This window comes from Rutidosis leptorrhynchoides, chromosome 3 (assembly GCF_046630445.1).
Source record: "Rutidosis leptorrhynchoides isolate AG116_Rl617_1_P2 chromosome 3, CSIRO_AGI_Rlap_v1, whole genome shotgun sequence".
NCBI lineage: Eukaryota > Viridiplantae > Streptophyta > Magnoliopsida > Asterales > Asteraceae > Rutidosis > Rutidosis leptorrhynchoides.
This window is the reverse complement of record NC_092335.1, coordinates 560546444-560563660: the sequence shown is the minus strand read 5'-3', so window position 1 is coordinate 560563660 and position 17217 is coordinate 560546444.

Genomic DNA, 17217 nt, shown 5'->3' with positions numbered 1-17217 from the left:
ACTTATAGGCAGTGTACCTAATCGTACAGTAGTGTAGTTTTTAGTAAGTCCGGTTCGTTCCACAGGGAAATCTTTAAACAAAGCTCAACGCTATATTAGTTTACTTTTATAAAAATACAAATATATATATAAGTAATATTATTATTATAAAGGGGGGTTTTTACCGTTTAATGACCGGTTTGTCGATTTTAAAACTTTAGTCGCAGTTAAAACCTAATGTAAAATATAAATACAAGACTAAAATTAAAGCGTAAAGTAAATAACGATAATGAAATTGCGAATAATAAAAATGCGATAAAATAAAATTGCGATAATTAAAAAGTACGATAATTAAAAGTGCGATAAAATAAAATAACAATAAATAAAAGTGCGATAATTAGAAGTGCAATTAAATATAAAATAAAGGAAATTAAATATGAAATAAAAGAATTATGCTTATTTAAACTTCCGTAATCATGATATTTGACGTGTTGATTTTAGTTTTATGCCCATGGGTTAATTGTCCTTTGTCCTGGATTATTCAATATGTCCGTCTGGTTTTTGTCCATAACAGTCCATCAGTCATAAATATAAATTACAAGTGTCCTTGTCAAATTATTATTATACCCGAAGATAAATATTCGAACTAATTGGGGATTCGAATTGTAACAAGGTTTTAATACTTTGTTTAATGAATACACCAGGTTATCGACTGCGTGTAAACCAAGGTTTTACTACTTTGTTAACAATTACACCAATTACCCTTGAATGTAATTTCACCCCTGTTTTAATTATTCTAGTGGCTATTAATCCATTCCCGTGTCCGGTTAAATGAACGATTATTCATACATATAAATACCCCGCCCATCGTGTCCGATCGAGTGTATATGGTAATTTATAGGGACGCCCAATTGTAAATCTTTATATTAACATTAACAAACTTTCATTTAGTTAAACAAATATAAAGCCCATTATTAGCCCATAGTCTAGTTTCCACAAGTGTCGTTCTTTTGTCCAAACCCCAATTATGGTACAAAGCCCAATTACCCAATTTTAGTAATTAGCCCAACATCATGATTACTTCGTTTTAAATAAGCATAATAATAACTTAGCTACGAGACATTAATGTAAAAAGGTTGAACATAACTTACAATGATTAAAAATAGCGTAGCGTTACACGGACAGAATTTCGACTTACACCCTTACAACATTCGCTAACATACCCTTATTATTAGAATTAAAATTAAAATTAAAATATAAATTATATATATATATATTACGTATATATTGAGAGAGAGATGAAATAAGATATGAAATTTGATCAGAATTCGGTTGGCTTTATAGCCAGAGTTGAAAATTGGGGCTCCGCGACTCGCGGCAAAATGCCCTTAAAACTCCGCGAGTCGCGGAGATATATTTACAGCTCACACCCTTGGAGTTTCTTGCTGCCGACGGTTTTTAATATATATATATATATATATATATAATATATATATAATTAATATAATTAATTACATATTATATTATATTTATATACATAGTTAACTTGTAATTTTTAGTCCGTTGCGTCGAGCGTTAAGAGTTGACTCTGGTCCCGGTTCCGGATTTTCGAACGTCCTCGCGTACAATTTAATATCTTGTACTTTGCGTTTTGAATCTTGTACTCTTGTGATTTCGAGACGTTTCTTATCAATAATTGGAACCTTTTTTATTGTCTTTTGTTCTTTTGAGCTTTTTGGTCGTTTGCGTCTTCAAATCGTCGAATCTGTCTTTTGTCTTCACCTTTTATTATTTAAACGAATATCACTTGTAAATAGAACAATTGCAACTAAAAGCTTGTCTTTCTTGAGGAATAATGCTATGAAATATATGTTCGTTTTTAGCATTATCAAATATTCCCACACTTGAGCGTTGCTTGTCCTCAAGCAATATTGTCTTGAAATACTAGAATCACTTCTTTATTCTTCATACTTTGTACATCAGTGATTTCTATACGGCGGTATAAACAATGGTAATAACGATATGGTTTACAGTCCCACATGACTATAAAAATTTAGATCCATTAAGGAAATTGGATCTTTATGAAAACATTTGATCTTTTGAAATCTAGTTTTTACCCTAGATAAGTTTTCCGGAATAACCCTTTACCGGTGTTTGCAAAATATTTTTGTGGGTTTGGTGGGTTTCAGATTTGAAAATTTTAGCTCAAAACTTGCGGTTTTGTGTCACCCACTTGCTAACCTTGTATTTGGAAAGCAACACGTCCAGTTTACTTGTCCCGTATATTACCTTTCAGTAAACTACCGTCCGGTTGTAAAGGAAAGCGTTGAACAAGCAACTGTTAAGGCAATGTCCCGTGACATGCTTTTGATTATGGTCTATAACGTGTCGGACGCAATTACTATCCTTGGTAGGAGCAATAGTAAAGCTCACCCTTATAATTTTTCGGTCTGGCACAAGGTCCTGTCTTTGACCATGCTATGCAACCACCGTTCTTACGGTTGACACCCGATTTAGTTCAGGTGACCTAATGAATTCCAGGTGAATTCCTAGGATTTTACGTTCAATGGTAATGAACGCATTGAAAATAGGGTTTTCAGAAAACAAATCGGTTTGTAATTTTGATCAAAATATTTTCTCGTTTAAGCTCGAGTTTAGATATCATTGAATTCCATGAGTTTGTAATTCTCAATCTTTAAGGTCAATCTCAAGGATTGAGTAATATCAGGCTTAAAAGCTGATTTTTGATCTTTAAGGAGATTATCCTTTCTGGGGATCTGATTCATTAGTCTTATCAAGCTAATTTGCACGGTGCCCCCCCATTGTACGAGATAAATCCTTCTCATGGTTAGGATAAATCTGACCACTTGGCGACCCTGTTTGATGCTGAGGTCCGTGGATTTCCTGCTGATTTTAGAGATGACTTTTCTAGATTTTTCGTCAACCTACAGCTGGTCTGGACGACAACTTCTTGACCTAAATCAAGAAGCGCGTGTCTTTTTCGGAAGACTTTACTTCCTTTTAATGATGGAATTGATTCATTGTGTAGATCCATCTCTTCTTTTCTTTCATCGGGTAAAACAGTTTAGTTTAGTCCAAAGCAAAAGTATTTTCAGTTATTTGTTACAGATATATGTGACATATGTTTAAAATAATTTGGTAAATTTTCCCACACTTGGCTTTTATTTTCCTTTTTATCGTCCTCTATTCCATTTTAAATGAATTTTAACATTTTAGTTTGTTTCTCAATTTATGTCCTTTCCGAGGTAACAATAATTTCGGTGTTAAAACCTAGTTTTATCGTTCATAAATATGTATAAACATGATTTTAATTCATTTAATTGAAAATTTTGAAAAATTTTACTAGAATTGGGTAGTCAGTATATAAGACTAGGGCTGTTCTTTTTTATCAGAGAGCACTAGATTCTAATACAACTACTGCTTTACTAGTATTTTTAATGGTAACCAAGTGTTTAATATAAAAATTTTAAAATCCGAAAGAATTTAATCCCTTCCCACACTTAAGATCTTGCAATGCCCTCATTTGCAAGAAATCAGTAACAATTTATATTATTGAGGGTGATTTGTGTGAAAATGATTAAATTTTTACCAAAGTTTCCAAATATATTGTCGTTTGTTTGCTGAATGATAAATGGTGCACATCATTTGTTCATCCCGTCTTGTTGTTATTTCACATATATTTTGCATCTTGTCGTCAAAATTAGTTGCTTTTGCTGAACTTAATGCCAGTCTTTGAAAATGCGTTGTTTTACCCTGTTGTGTAAATAAGATAAACTGCAAACATATATACATATTTTTGAAGTTTGGTTTATTACCCCACATTCAAAAATTATTAAAGTCTAAAAAGTTAGATAATTATAAAAATGATTACAATATTAACAAAAATATTAAATGTATCAATAATTACAAATTACAAAATAATAAAAAAAAAATAATAAGTAAACTAAGGATGATATTGGTACCAATAGGGGTTCCAGGCATACCCATACGTGCTATAGAATGCTTCGGCAGGATCATACGTAGGATATGGTGGCTGCATCTCTATCGACCAAGGAGGGAAGACGGGTTTCGGTGTAGGAATATAGTTTCTACCTATATGTTGGCAATGCGCTATGATCTGGTTCTGATGAACTTGCCAATCTTCAAATGCTCTCTGTCTAGCATTTTCGTATTCCTGAGAAGCTATAAACCTATGCATTTCTTGCATCTCATTCCCCCCTCCTACATTACCTTGTTCCTGGTTTCTCTCCACCTGTGGATGTCTACCATGGTATCGTACTGCGGCGTTATTTCGCCGCTTCAAAACTTTCGCACCATGGTATACATTTAAACCTATAGTGTCGCGGGGTTCCGGCTCTTCTACTAATAATCCCCCCCGACTTATATCCACACCGAGATATTCACCAATCAAAGTAATAAAAATACCACCTCCTATTATGCTATGTGGACGCATCCCCCGAACCATAGCTGATAAATAATAACCCACACAATATGGTATACTTACAGCGCTGTGTGGGTCTCGAATACACATATGGTAAAACAAATCTTGTTCATTTACCTTTTCTTTGTTTTTACCCCTTTGTGTAATCGAATTAGCTAAAAACCTATGTATTACTCTTAATTCGGCTCTATCTATATCCAAATAAGAGTAGTTTCCCCCTTTGAAACGGTGATGGCTTGTCATTTGACTCCACACACCGTGTGTATCAAAATTCTCATCTATCTTTCTACCGTTTAGTATCAATCCTCTACAATCGGCAGACGCTAACTCCTCAGGCGTATATATACGTAAAGCCTGAGCCATGTCCAGTAAAGACATGTGGCGCATCGAACCGCCTAACAAAAATCTAATAAAAGAACGATCGGTTAAACTAGCTACCCGATCATTCAACTCTATACTACATAACAACTCTTCACACCATACTTTATATACAGGTCTGCGTATGGTGAATAAACATATCCAGTCATTAAAAGAAGAATTACCATACCTCTGTACAAGTAATTCCCTAATTGGCCCGGCCAATTCTACAGCTTCCAAGGGTCCCCATTCTATGACCCTCGGTACCTCAACAACCTTGGAATGAAGAGTATGCAAACCCCGTTGATATTTTGGATAATCTATCCAAAGTCTGTCAAATCGCAGGTTCGGGTGCAACTGTTCCAAGTGCATATCTGAAAAGGTCATGACTGGATGAGGTACATCCTGCTTGTAGTAGTTATCTACCTCCTGTTGTTCCAAGTTCTCAGCAGGAGCATGGCGGGCTTGGGATGAAGATTCACCCCTTTCATTCTGCAAAACACATCAAACACAAATTTTGTGCATCCAAATATGCATTAGTGTCAGCAAAATCATCAATCAAAATAATTACAATGACATTATTAATTTATATCAAACTTAAGCTTATTTTCACATTTTTATCAAATCTACACTTTTTCAAATAAGCATATACGAAAATTTTCGCCAAGTTCATAAGCATTCAACTCAAATAACATGTCAAAATAATCATTACTAGCAAATAAACAAGTCTCAAATGGCATTATCTTTCAAAAATCAAGTTCATGAATTTTGGACTTGAAAAAGTCCACTTTAATTCTCAAAATCATGTTTAGGCTCAAAGTTTGGATCATTTAACTACCTAGACATGTTATACTACTCAATTTATACTACTCAATTTAGCAACAATTCATGACAAAAATCGGCCATAACCTGTTTATATCAAAAAGCCCCAAATTGCTCAAGAACACAAACCCTAGATTATTCAAAATTTGAAGTTTAAGGCTTCTAATCATGTTAAACAGCATCAATCTAGGTTATACAAGCATAATACATAAACAATTTAAGTCTAATTACACTAAAAAGCATCAAAATCAAATTGGGGAAAAATAGCTCAAGAACACTAAAATTCGAATTAAATGGTGTTTAGGTGTAGAAATTTACCGTTTTTCTTGAGTAGTTCTTAGATATCATCCTTCTCAACATGATTTTAGCAAAAAATTTGGTGATTAACGGTTAAAAATTGAGATTTTTGGGGGTGATTTTCGGTGGTTTTCGGGTTCTTTTTCGCTGTTATTTGGGGGTGTTTTTGTGTTTTTGAGTATACTGATCGTTCAGCTATTTTTATTTTTTTCTGTGTTTTGGTCCCTCCGCGAGTCGCGGAGGTTTTGCACTGCAAACTCCGCGAGTCGCGGAGTTTACCCTTTTTTTTTTTTTTTTTTTTTTATAATCTTTAACTTATAAAACAATTAAGAAATTAATTTTAAAATTTTGTTTCCCTTGTTATTTAGGACGAGGTCGTTTCGGATCGATGTCCTAGTCCGTCCCTCGACAAAATTTTAAAATTTGTCTTTTTGTAGCGATTGTTTTAAAAGCTAAGATTTTTGGGTTTTTTAATGTTTTTGGCATACTTTAAATCAATAAGATTAAAAATAATGATAATAAAAGTTCTCGTCCCTCCCTCGGGTAAAGCAATTTCGGTTCAAAGACCTAGTCTTCAACTTACGACGAATTTTAAAAATCATATTCTTAACTTAATGAGATAAAGTAAATTTTTGTTTTTAAATTCACACAACTTAAATATAAAATTCAAAATTAAAAATTAAAAATTAAAAATTCACACCAAACTTAAAATTTGAAATGCATAAAATTTAAATTTCATATTAAAAATTCACACCAAACTTAATTTAAAAATTCATAAATTCATACCACACTTATATTAATTTTTCAAATATTTACAATTTTAAATATATTGTTTTTACAAAGTTTACAATATTAATTTAAGATTTAAATATTAATTTTAAAAACATGGTAAAAAAAAAAATTAAAAATCTTTTTGTCTTTTTATCCCACTTTAATCAATCAAATATTATCAAAAATATGCGCCCCTCTTTTCGGTAAAGTAATTTCGGTTCCAAGACCTAATTTAACTCATGACGAATTTTTGAAATATTTTGGGTTGATTGATTAAAGATATTTATACCTTAAGAATAAACGTTAAATTTCGCAGTGATGTAATAAATTTTTGAATGATATCAATAATTTCGGTCGCCAAACCTAATTTTATTCAATACCAATTTAATACTTTTTAGCGAACAAATTAGCGTTTATTATCAAAAGGTTAAAAATAAAAATAAAAATAAAAACTGTACAGACATACCTGTGAAATAGATTTCTTAGTTATATGATCTATTATATTCATAAGATAGTCGGTTTAATTGATTTTCCATGGCTGCATAGGCGTAACCTCGAGCATTCATTGTCTTTTCTTCTAAACATATGAACGGTCCGTCTCTGCATAAAGTAACAAATTCGGTATTTGAATAGGTTTGATTATTTGAACATTTACCTCCATGTGACCATTTTCCGCATTTGTGACATCGTTCTAGGTGTCGTGCTCTTCTTTTCGCTGCGGATTTTGATTTTCCTTTACCAAATTGTAACTTATTATCTTCGCATCTGGATCCTTTTCTAACTCCGTCCATTCTTTCTCTGATTACTGATACTAATTCACTCGGTAGTATGTCATTATTTCTTTTAGTGATCAAAGCGTGTACCATTAGACCATGGTTTAATTCACAGGCAGTCTTCATTTTGTAAAAACCTAAAAAAAAATAAAAATTCAGAATGGGGGGAGAAGACTAGTTCTTTAGGGTCTGCTAGGGAAAGACCATACGTGTTCCATTTTCGAGAACTACATGAAAACAGACAATCTAACTCTAACAGAAATACATATTATCCTTTAAAGACTTGATTCTCCCCACACTTAGTTAGCTGTGGTGTCGAAATTATGATTAACTTCGTTGTCGACTTCCATCGGACCATGTATGTAATGTTTAACTCTGTGACCATTTACTTTAAATTCAATGCCATTTGAATTTATTAATTCTATCGTTCCGTATGGGAAAACTCTTTTGACTATGAATGGTCCAGACCATCTTGATTTCAATTTTCCAGGAAATAGCTTGAATCGTGAATTGAAAAGAAGAACTCTGTCTCCTTCTTTGAATTCTTTTGAACTTCTGATTCTTTTATCATGCCATTTCTTCGTTCTTTCTTTATAGATTAACGAATTTTCGTATGCTTCATGTCTTAATTCTTCTAATTCGTTTAGTTGACTTAATCGTAGAGGTCCGGCTTCATGTAAATCAAGATTACATGTCTTTAAAGCCCAAAATGCTTTGTGTTCAATTTCTACTGGAAGATGACATGCTTTTCCATAAACAAGTCTAAAAGGTGTGGTTCCAATTGGAGTTTTGTAGGCTGTTCTAAAAGCCCAGAGTGCATCTTCCAATTTAATGGACCATTCCTTCGGATTTGATCCTACGGTTTTCTCTAGAATACGTTTTAAAGCTCGGTTGGTATTTTCAACTTGTCCACTTGTTTGTGGATGATATGCGGTGGAGATTTTATGAGTTACTCCATATCTTTTAAGAACTTTCTCAAGTTGATTATTACAGAAATGAGTACCCCGATCACTTATTAAAGCTTTCGGTGTTCCAAACCTTGCAAAAAGACGTTTTAAAAAGTTGACTACAACTCGTGCATCGTTAGTTGGGAGAGCTTGTGCTTCCGCCCATTTAGATACATAATCAATGGCTACGAGTATATATAGATTATTATGAGATTTTGGAAATGGACCCATAAAGTCAATACCCCAAATGTCAAATACTTCACATACTTGGATGACATTTTGTGGCATTTCATCACGTTGACTTATTTTTCCGGCCCTTTGACATGCATCACAGGATTTGCAAAGAAGGTGTGCGTCTTTGTAAATTGTAGGCCAATAGAATCCAGCTTCATAAACTTTTCTTGCTGTTAGTTGAGGCCCATAATGCCCTCCTGTTGGTCCTGTGTGACAATGGTTTAAAATTTTACTAGCTTCATCTCCAAATACACATCGGCGTATTATTCCATCGGGACAACTTTTAAACAGATGTGGATCTTCCCAGAAATAGTGTTTTATATCACTGAAGAATTTCTTTCGTCTTTGGTATGATAATCCTTTTTCAAGGAATCCACAAACTAAGTAGTTTGCATAGTCTGCAAACCATGGAATTTCTTTATAATCTATCTTCAATAGATATTCATCAGGAAAGTTGTCTTGTATGGCCGATTCATTCAAAACTTCTAATTCGGGATTTTCAAGACGAGAAAGATGATCAGCGGCGAGATTTTCTGCTCCTCTTTTATCTCGGATTTCAATATCAAACTCTTGTAAGAGTAAGATCCAACGGATTAATCTTGGTTTAGCATCTTGTTTTGAAAATAGGTATCTAAGAGCAGAATGGTCGGTATAGACCACCGTTTTTGCTAGAACGAGATATGATCGAAATTTGTCAAAAGCAAAGACAATAGCAAGGAGTTCTTTTTCAGTAGTTGTATAGTTCGTTTGTGCTCCTTGTAACGTCTTACTAGCATAATATATAGGTTGAAATCGTTTTTCAATCCTTTGTCCTAAAACGGCTCCCATTGCAAAATTACTTGCATCGCACATTAGTTCAAATGGTAGATTCCAATTTGGTGTTATCATGATTGGTGCATTAGTGAGTTTTTCTTTAAGAATATTAAAAGATTTGATACACTCATCTGAAAAGATGAATGGCGCATCCTTTTCTAGGAGTTTATTCATAGGAGTGGCAATTTTAGAAAAATCTTTTATGAAACGTCGGTAAAAACCGGCATGCCCTAGAAAACTCCTAACTCCTCTAACATTGGTGGGATGTGGAAGTTTAGCAATTACATCTACTTTAGCTCTATCCACTTCAATTCCTTCTTTTGAAATTTTATGTCCAAGAACGATGCCTTCTTTAACCATGAAATGGCATTTCTCCCAATTAAGTACTAGATTTGATTTTTCGTATCTAATTAGCATTCGTTCCAGATTAACTAGACATGATTTAAATGTATCACCGAAGACTGAAAAGTCATCCATGAATACTTCCATGCATTCTTCTATCATGTCATGAAAAATCGCCATCATATACCTTTGAAAGGTTGCAGGGGCGTTACAAAGTCCAAATGGCATGCGTTTGTAAGCAAAAGTACCATAAGGGCACGTGAATGTGGTTTTCTCTTGATCTTCGGGTGCTATTGGAATTTGAAAATATCCGGAAAATCCATCTAGAAAACAATAGTAACTATTTCCGGCTAATCTTTCCAACATTTGATCTATGAAAGGTAAGGGAAAGTGATCTTTTCTGGTGGCGTCATTTAATTTTCTATAATCAATACATACACGCCATCCTGTTACAGTCCTAGTAGGAATAAGCTCATTTTTCTCATTTGTAATGACAGTCATGCCACCCTTCTTAGGCACGCATTGAACTGGGCTTACCCATGGACTATCAGAAATTGGGTAAATTAAACCTGCATCTAGCAGTTTAATAATCTCTTTCTTAACTACATCTTGCATATTAGGATTTAGTCTTCGTTGGCGTTGCACATACGTTTTATGACCTTCTTCCATAAGGATTTTATGTGTGCAATACGAAGGACTTATTCCTTTAATATCATGAATCTTCCATGCAATGGCTGGTTTATGAGCTTTCAACACAGAAATGAGTTGTGATTTCTCATTTTCAGTAAGAGAAGACGATATTATTACAGGTAATTCAGATTCACCATGTAAATAAGCGTATTCCAAATGGTTTGGAAGTGGCTTTAACTCTAATTTCGGAGGTTCTTCTATCGATGATTTATATCGATATCTGTCTTCTTCTTTTAGCATTTGAATTTCTTCTGTTGTTGGTTCATATCCATTAGCTATAAGTGTAGCTAACATTTCAGCTTCATCAATTGGTTCATTACCTTCTCCTAAAGAACATTCTCCTGTTCCTTGTAATTCTGGAAATTCTTCTAATAATTCTGCATGTGCATCTATAGTTTGAATATAATAACATGTATCATCTGCAGATTGTGGTTGTTGCATTGCTCTATCAACTGAAAAGGTAACACTCTCATCCTCTATACTTAGGGTCAGTTTCTTACCGAACACGTCTATCATTGCTTTAGCCGTGTTTAAGAATGGTCTTCCTAATATGAGAGGAACTTGAGAATCTTCTTCCATGTCCAAAACAACAAAATCTACTGGAAATACTAAAGTACCAACTTTAACTAGCATGTTCTCCATTATCCCTCTAGGATATTTTATTGATCTATCGGCTAGTTGTATGCTTATTCTGGTTGGTTTTAATTCTCCAAGGTCTAGTTTAGCGTATAGTGAATACGGCATTAGATTTATACTAGCACCTAAGTCTGCCAATGCTTCTATTGAACTAAGACTACCCAGAAAACATGGAATTGTGAAACTTCCTGGATCAGATAATTTTTCTGGTATCTTATTCAACAGCACTGCTGAACAATTAGCATTCATAGTAACAGCCGAGAGTTCTTCCATTTTCTTTCTATTCGTGATTAGATCTTTCAAGAATTTAGCATATCTTGGCATTCCTGAAATCACATCAATGAAAGGAAGATTTACATTTATCTGTTTAAACATATCCAAGAATTTGGATTGCTCGGCTTCAAGTTTTTCTTTCTTCATTTTACTCGGATAAGGAAGTGGTGGTTGGTATGGTTTAACATAAGGTTTATCCTTAACTGTGTTATCTTCATTAACCTTTTCAACTACCGGTTCTTTTTCCTTATCTTGATCAGGTTGTGGTTCTTGTGGAGTAGGAATAGTTTCATCAGAAGTTACAGGTATTTCAGGTGGTTTAAGTGTTGTACCACTTCTTGTGGTAATAGCTTTAGCTGTTTCATTCCGGGGGTTAGCGTTTGTATCGCTTGGTAGACTTCCCGGTTTTCTTTCACCTATTAACCTTGCTAGGTTACTCACTTCTTGTTCCAGATTTTGAATAGAAGCTTGTTGATTTCTAAATGCTTGAGCATTTTGTTCATTTGTTTGTTTTTGAGATGTGAAAAACTGCGTTTGAGTTTCAACTAGCTTCGTCATCATATCTTCTAAATTCGGCTTTTTATCATCGGTTTGTTGTGGTGGTTTGTTTTGAAAATTCGGTCTTTGCTGATTGTAAGTATTATTGGATACTTGTTGATTGCTAGGACCTTGTTGGTTATTGTATGGAATATTTCGGTTATAATTCTGGTTTTGATTGTAAATCGGTCTTGGCGGTTGATAATTATTCTGATAATTATTTCCAGGCCTTTGGTTTATGTATGAAATATTCTCTCTTTGTTCCATTGTTAATTCAATACTGAGACAATCTTTTGTCAAATGTGGTCCTCCACACTGCTCACAACTAATTCGTATAGCATGAATATCTTTAGTCATCTTTTCCATTCGTCTCTCCACAGCATCTATCTTTGCGGAAATGGAATCTAAGTCATGGCTAGAATCGGCTCTAGCTGCTTTAGATGATCTAATGATATCTTTTTCTTGGTGCCACTCATGTGAGTGGGAAGCAGTGTTATCAATAATTTTGTAAGCATCAGTTTCGGTTTTCTTCATAATAGAACCACCAGCTGCTATATCTATGTCTTTCCTTGTAGTGATGTCGCATCCTTGGTAGAATATTTGTACTATTTGACAGGTGTCTAAACCATGTTGCGGACATCCTCTTAACAACTTTCCATATCTTGTCCACGCCTCATATAGAGTTTCATTTGGTTTCTGTGTGAACGTAACAATTTCTGCTTGAAGTCTTACGGCTTTAGATGCAGGAAAGAATTGTTTAAGAAATTTGTCAATTAAAACATCCCATGTATCGATCGCCCCTTCAGGTAACGATTCCAACCAATCTTTGGCTTCTCCCTTTAAAGTCCAGGGAAATAACATGAGATATATCCGTTCATCCTCCACTTCTCGTATTTTAAATATTGTGCAGATCCTATTAAAGGTACGTAGATGTTCATTTGGATCTTCCTTCGGCGCACCACTAAACTGGCATTGATTAGTCACCATGTGTAAAATTTGTCCTTTGATTTCATAATCTGGCGCATTAATGTCTGGATGAGTAATTGCGTGACCTTGGCCAGTGCGTTTAGCTCTCATTCGGTCTTCCATACTTAAAGGTTCCAGATTCTCCATAATTGAATTTGTTGAATCGGTATCACTAGATGCTTCAGATTTAATGGTTCGTTCCTCAACAATCTCTGTTTGAATGATTGGTGGTTCCGGAGGAAAGTTTAATGGTTCAGGATCTATGAACCGTTCCTGAATATTTTCTGGATTCTCAATTGTGAGGTTGGGTTCAAAAAATGGATTATCGGAAATTTGAACTGAAGTACTTGGTCGACTGGATGACGATTCTAAAGAAAAATCAACGGCGGTTATATTTGTTAAACGATGTCTTGATCGAGTTACAGGTGGTGAACGTACAAAAGGTGATGAACGTCTTGCTCGGTGCATTCACAGAATATCCTATTAGTTTTTAAAAAGGAAAGAAAAATTATAATAAGTTATCCAATCAATAGACTTTTCTGATTTTGCCCACGTTTCGAATAGCCAAAAGATGCAGCAGAGGGGCAGGATTCGTTTGGTCTCAATATAATTGAGGACTGTTTGGCTCCAATAACCCGGTCCACGTACAAATCCAACTATTACTACGAACCAGAAAATTTTGATGTCTATTAATTTAACCACTTAAAATAAATTTTCGTAATTTTAAGAAATTTAGATAAGAAGTAGAATAAAATTCTAAGTCCTAAAAACTAGAATGGCGAGAAATAAGAAAGACAAAGAGTTCGTCGCAAAAGGTCGAAAAAGAAAAATGTTTGAAAAATAAAAGGTGACGGAAAAATAAAAGAAACTTATAAAAACTTAAAAATACTTAACTAATTTAACCTTATTACTACAACTAACTTAAAATTATAATCGCAAATTGATATTACTAATTGGAATGATAATTGGTACATAGTAAAAGGTGTCTAAAAATATTAAAGCTTACAGGAGAAACTAAATCCCAAATGGAAATAACTTAAAAAGAAACTAAAACTTAAAAAGGTGTCGCAAAATTCTAAAGCACCTAAATCTTAGTCTAAAGAAAAAGCACTTAAGGAATTCTACGGCAAAGCCTAAAAATATAGGAGTAAAAATAACTATAGCAAAAACTAAGTTTAAAATTAAATATGAGCTAAAAAATACAAATATTACGCTACAACGATTAAAAAGGGACAAAATATAAAAATATACAAAAAGTTGTAAAAAGTACAAAAAATATTATTTTTATATTATTTTTTTTTTTTAAACTATTAATTTTACAATTTAATAAAAACTAATTAAAACTAAATACAACAAATTAAATAAAAAGTAAAAATAAAACTAAAACTAAAACTAATAATAATAATAATAATAATTAGGTTTAATAATTAATAATAATTAATATTAACCGTAATTAATGCAGGTTTAGGGCTTCCTGTCGCCTGTCAGAAACCCTCCGCGAGTCGCGGCAAATAAAGAAGAAAACCCCGCGAGTCGCGGGGTTCAGAAATTCAGCTGACAGGGTTGAGTTTTTACGCGTTTTCTTTATTTTTTTTTTTTTTTATTTTATGTTTTCTGTTTTTTAAATAAATAAAAGATTTTAAAATAAAACTTATATTTTTATAAACTAAAATAGAAATAAAGAAACTTATAAAACTTAAATATTTAACAAAATCTTAAAAATACTAATATTTTTGTTTTTCTTTTTATATTTTTCGAATATTTAAAACGTATTTTTACAAAACGAATTTTAATAAAAGTAGACAAAAAAAATCTTTTTTTTTTATATTATATTAGCGTTGCGCTTCCGGCGTTTAAGAGTTTTTCCCCGGCAGCGGCGCCAAAAATAACTTGATGTGAAGCGAGGTGTATATAAAATAGTTATTATTTTACTAGGAAAACACTATTAAATACGATACAATTTTACACAAGATATTTATTTATTTATAGAATGGATATACTTAAACCTTGCTACAACACTTATAGGCAGTGTACCTAATCGTACAGTAGTGTAGTTTTTAGTAAGTCCGGTTCGTTCCACAGGGAAATCTTTAAACAAAGCTCAACGCTATATTAGTTTACTTTTATAAAAATACAAATATATATATAAGTAATATTATTATTATAAAGGGGGGTTTTTACCGTTTAATGACCGGTTTGTCGATTTTAAAACTTTAGTCGCAGTTAAAACCTAATGTAAAATATAAATACAAGACTAAAATTAAAGCGTAAAGTAAATAACGATAATGAAATTGCGAATAATAAAAATGCGATAAAATAAAATTGCGATAATTAAAAAGTACGATAATTAAAAGTGCGATAAAATAAAATAACAATAAATAAAAGTGCGATAATTAGAAGTGCAATTAAATATAAAATAAAGGAAATTAAATATGAAATAAAAGAATTATGCTTATTTAAACTTCCGTAATCATGATATTTGACGTGTTGATTTTAGTTTTATGCCCATGGGTTAATTGTCCTTTGTCCTGGATTATTCAATATGTCCGTCTGGTTTTTGTCCATAACAGTCCATCAGTCATAAATATAAATTGCAAGTGTCCTTGTCAAATTATTATTATACCCGAAGATAAATATTCCAACTAATTGGGGATTCGAATTGTAACAAGGTTTTAATACTTTGTTTAATGAATACACCAGGTTATCGACTGCGTGTAAACCAAGGTTTTACTACTTTGTTAACAATTACACCAATTACCCTTGAATGTAATTTCACCCCTGTTTTAATTATTCTAGTGGCTATTAATCCATTCCCGTGTCCGGTTAAATGAACGATTATTCATACATATAAATACCCCGCCCATCGTGTCCGATCGAGTGTATATGGTAATTTATAGGGACGCCCAATTGTAAATCTTTATATTAACATTAACAAACTTTCATTTAGTTAAACAAATATAAAGCCCATTATTACCCCATAGTCTAGTTTCCACAAGTGTCGTTCTTTTGTCCAAACCCCAATTATGGTACAAAGCCCAATTACCCAATTTTAGTAATTAGCCCAACATCATGATTACTTCGTTTTAAATAAGCATAATAGTAACTTAGCTACGAGACATTAATGTAAAAAGGTTGAACATAACTTACAATGATTAAAAATAGCGTAGCGTTACACGGACAGAATTTCGACTTACACCCTTACAACATTCGCTAACATACCCTTATTATTAGAATTAAAATTAAAATTAAAATATAAATTATATATATATATTACGTATATATTGAGAGAGAGATGAAATAAGATATGAAATTTGATCAGAATTCGGTTGGCTTTATAGCCAGAGTTGAAAATTGGGGCTCCGCGACTCGCGGCAAAATGCCCTTAAAACTCCGCGAGTCGCGGAGATATATTTACAGCTCACACCCTTGGAGTTTCTTGCTGCCGACGGTTTTTAATATATATATATAATATATATATAATTAATATAATTAATTATATATTATATTATATTTATATACATAGTTAACTTGTAATTTTTAGTCCGTTGCGTCGAGCGTTAAGAGTTGACTCTGGTCCCGGTTCCGGATTTTCGAACGTCCTCGCGTACAATTTAATATCTTGTACTTTGCGTTTTGAATCTTGTACTCTTGTGATTTCGAGACGTTTCTTATCAATAATTGGAACCTTTTTGATTGTCTTTTGTTCTTTTGAGCTTTTTGGTCGTTTGCGTCTTCAAATCGTCGAATCTGTCTTTTGTCTTCACCTTTTATTATTTAAACGAATATCACTTGTAAATAGAACAATTGCAACTAAAAGCTTGTCTTTCTTGAGGAATAATGCTATGAAATATATGTTCGTTTTTAGCATTATCAATTTCTTAGGTTTATCCTTGGCGGTATGATGTACAGAATGTCCATGCTGGACATGGCCAGGGCCTTACAGATATATACTCCTGGTGAGTTGCTACTACCCGATTGTACAAATTTGATTCATTATGGTGAAAGGGTAGATAGCAACTTTGACGCTGACGCCATTTGGAAGCGTATGTCACATTTTGATGTTTTTACACGAGCGGGAGGACACTCCTATACACATATTGACATAGCCGAGCTTCGTATCATTCATAGATTTTTGGCTAACTCGATTACACACAGAGGTAACAATAAAGAAAAAATAACCTTACATGATTTATTCTACCTAAAGTGTATTCGGGATCCTAGAAGCTTTGTCAATATCCCTTACTGTATTGGTTTTTATTTATCTTAAATGGTAGAAGGAATGCAGGACGGGAGTATAATAGGAGGAGGTACTTTTGTT